This window comes from Lycium barbarum, chromosome 8 (genome assembly GCF_019175385.1).
Source record: "Lycium barbarum isolate Lr01 chromosome 8, ASM1917538v2, whole genome shotgun sequence".
In the NCBI taxonomy this organism is placed as follows: domain Eukaryota; kingdom Viridiplantae; phylum Streptophyta; class Magnoliopsida; order Solanales; family Solanaceae; genus Lycium; species Lycium barbarum.
This window is the reverse complement of record NC_083344.1, coordinates 96,758,969-96,763,347: the sequence shown is the minus strand read 5'-3', so window position 1 is coordinate 96,763,347 and position 4,379 is coordinate 96,758,969.

Genomic DNA, 4,379 nt, shown 5'->3' with positions numbered 1-4,379 from the left:
CTGGATGAAGAATCACCTGTAAAACTGTAAATATAACTGTGGCCTAGGGCCCAAATAATGTGCACAAAAACTGTGGCCTCTGGCCCAAGCAATACGTATGCATAAACTGTGGCCTAGGGCCCAAAAGTACAGATACAGGTGTTCAACATTAACAATTTACAAAATTGATTCTGGCTATAGCTGATAGCATGATAACTGCTTCTGATTATGGGACTCTTGCAAATAACTGGTTATACACTGACTGAGACTCATGTGATAATAAAGCATAAGTCTATAAAGATTAAGTGCTGAGTTCATGATGTTCAAAGCGACAACCATGAACGAATTCTGTAACTGCAACCCTAGAAGATAACAGTTCTATATCATATCATGAAACTAGGCTAAACTATGTTCTGAGTCAAATTTCTGACAAGCATGAAGAATGAGGCATAGGGAGAATCATGAATATTCCCTAACGTAGATAGTTAGCCTCACATACCTTAATTCCAGCCTTTGAGCATAATACAATGTTCGTCAACCCTCTCAACTTTGATCTATATCAATACAAGTTAAAGGGATTCTATATTAGCAATAATATTCATGCTTTGGTCATCTAAGCATTTTATCAAACACTTAGTGGGCATGAAGCTCTACAACCTTCATTAATGGTGTTTTCTTCACCCAATCCCCATTCTATGACTTCTAGGTGATTCTACAATCTTAATTAGATGTAATTAACATCATTCTTCATCACCCATATGAATACAACAATCCCAAGTCAACAATCCAAAAACCCTAGCATAGTTCATATAATTTTCTTTATCAAACCCATTTACTATTCTCCCAAGAACTTATCAACACTTTAATCATCATGAAACATCATAAAACTTACCTTAGTTATTGTAGGAATAATCCTTGAGTTGAAAAGCTTCACTTGAACAAAACCCTAGTTCCACCTTCTATGAAATTTCTTGACTTGAATGGATTTGATGTGTTTCTCACACTTAGTTTTGTGAATTAATGAAGTGGATCTTTAGTTTCACTTGGATTCTTGCATATGAAGTGTTTGGATGGCTCTAGAGAACCCTTGAGTTGTGTAAGAGAAATGGGAATGAAAAAATGATTTTGGGTCTGTTATTAATATCTTAAAATCTGACCCATCGGGCAATTCTACGCCCATTTTTACGGACCGTCAAACTGTTTGACGGACCGTCAAAATGGTCCGTAAAACTACCCAGCAAAAAATGAGTTTCTGTGACCATTTTACGCTGGCCTGAGTCAATTTGACGGACCGTATAATTGTTTTACGGACCGTCAAAATGAACCGTAAAACTGCCCAGCAAAACATGGTCTTCTGTGACCATTTTACGGACCGTATAACTGTTTTACGGACCGTCAAAATTTATACGGACCGTAAAAATGAAGCGTAAAACTGCCCAGCAAAATGTGACCCTCAGTGACCATTTGACGGACCGTATAAATGTTATACGGGCCGTCAAATATTCTACGGACCGTCAAATGGTCCGTCAAAATTCTTCTGCTCGGACAGTCTGTCGTATATGGGCATAACGTTTTGCACAGATGTCCGATTGAGGCCCGTAATATACCGTTGGAAAGATATTTTAAGGGGCTACAACTTTCAACAAGGAAGTTTTCCCAAATTCAAAATTAATAGAGGGGTTATGGTCGTTGGAAGTAAGACCTTCCAAAAACTCGTTTGAAAACACGCCCCGTAGAGTGGCTTCCAACTTTTCTTTGCCCAAAGACATTTCTTATGACTTAATTGGTTTTCAAAACACTTCCTATAATCCTCATCTTGGTTCCATTATATTATCATCTTATAGTCAAACTTTAGTCCGAAGTTACGAGGTGTTACAGTTTTAACACTCATTTAATGCCAGCTACTGCCCGTCACCCGCTATAGTGATCGACAGACCGCTATAGCGGTCCCGCTTCAGCGGTTCACCAGAAAATACACAGGGCTGCTATAACGGCAGGGCCACCGTTTCTGATGTACTGTTGCCGCGACCCTGGTGTCTTAAAAGCGGACACCAGAAACCAGAAAAATAACTCAAATTTCATGAACTCAACTCGAAATCCGGACTATCACCCGAGACCATCTACTCACAAACCAGTTATGTATCTATACATAAAAATGCGCTACGAACGCACTCGTGGCCTTGGAATTTCCAACGGGTGTCTCGTTGACCTAGTCAACTCCCAATACCTCAGAACTAACTTTCCAACCCAAGTCCCAAAATGCACCCGAGTGCATTGAGAACCGAATCGAACACACACACAAGTTCTAAAAGACCTATTGACACTTAATTTTTTACCTCCCATAATTTATTTCAGTTACCCAGAGTCCTTGGATATTAAACAGAGTGAAATATGTATTTTTAGAAGTCAAAATAATTTTATAAAAATTATTCAGATGATATTTTACCATTGTATTTGGTAAAATAATTTCTATAATATTATAAATAATTTGGAAATTAATTTACATATTTTTATATGTTATTTTACAATCATGATATGTTTGCTAAATCTAACTAAGAGAAAAGCAATTTACAACAATTATATATTTAATTGTCTGAATGGGAAAATTATCAATTAGCAAATATTTTTACTTTGTTTAATTCAAGGAATTTTATTGATTAAAATAATTAATCTTTTACTCCTCAAATCTCAATTTTTACATATTCAATTATTAGCGTTTTATATCAATGAATTGAGTATTTAATTGTGATTAATTCTATAAATTGATCACTATATGACAAATAATGGCTACAATTGAAATGATTAATTGTTAGTTCAAATATGACCTTAATTGAAATAACCAAATTCATTGGTATAAGTTAATTAAGGTCATTAGCCTTTGATTTGTTTGATTATGTCAATTATGGCCTTAATTAAATAGCCAAATTCATGGTACTAGGTTAATTAAGGTCATTCCTGCAAATTAGCTCCTAATTTGGCCAATTGGTTATTATCAGGTCATAATTGAAATGTTCAATTAATGGGTATTACTTTAATTTTGACTATCTGTTAAATATTTGCATGCATGCCCTCCCCGTATACATGTATACATAGAAATACATATGTGTATATAGAACCAGGCCCTTTCCTCTTTATTTAAAATCTGGACCGAGCCCAACCCAAAAGAGCATGACCCGGCCCATATCAACTCATAACAGGGCAATACCCCCTCCATTCCCTTATTTTGCAAAACCAAGCACACCATATACGCGTCTCTCTCTCTTCCACCTCCCCAAACCCTAAACACAGCCTCTCTCTCTCTTCGTCATAATCGCCAAAAATGGCAAAGTCTCAGGCGCATCATGCTTTTACAGGTCTGTGTGACCGAGAAAGGTAAACCATTAAATGCTTCTGCCATTTTTTCACCTAATCCAACCCAAACAGGGCTTAAGTAACCTTTTCCTTTACTTTTTACTCAAATTAACGGTCAAAACACTATGAATCCTTAATGGGTTTTGTTTGTATTTGTTTGAAATTGCGAATTTTGATTGGTTCTTGAAGAAACTTTTGGATCGATCACTTTTGGGTAGAATCTGGCATTTGATATGTTTGTTTGACTCAATCTCGACCCTCCCATACTCGAATGTGAGGAAGAAATCCAATTTTGTGGATTTGTCCCACATAAATTCCAATCTAGGGTTTGATGATTTTGGGATTCTATAAATAAGAGCCCAATCTTCATTGTTCAACAGACCTTGACTGAATATTCATACATATTCACTCATATACTCGAAATACCTAAATTTCTAGGCAATTTTCTTTGAGATTTTAAGAGTTCGAGTTTAGTAAGATTTTAAAGTTATTTTCTGTTCTTGTTCTTGTGTGGGTTCTGTGATTTCGAGCATTTAGGGTGAAGCATTGATCCAAGTCCAAATCTCTTATACGGCTGCACACACAAAAGGTAATTCTTTGTTCCTTTCATTTTTTTTTTTTTTTGCATTTTTTAGTTTTAAGTTATCTGCATTTATGTGTTTATGTGCTAGTTTAGTTAAGTATGTTTTCTGCATTAGTTTAGCCTAATGTAGTTTAATAGTTAATGTTGACACCCAATTTTGTCCCGCCTTTCTTCCAAAATATTTATTTTCGCTTCTAAAATTTTTGACAACTTAAGAACAGTTATTTATATTTTATTGCAATTATTAGCTTTCTATTAATGTCATCGTTCTTCATTATCCAACTGTAGTCATTTCCTATTATCATTATTATTACCGTTATCATTATTATTACCGTTATTATTGTTGTTGTTGTTGTTGTTGTTGTTGTTGTTTGTTGTTGGGGTTCTGTTTTTCTCTTAATGGGAGTTTTGGGTGTTGCTTTATATGGTTCTAATGAACCAACATTAAATTTTGAAACATTAGTTA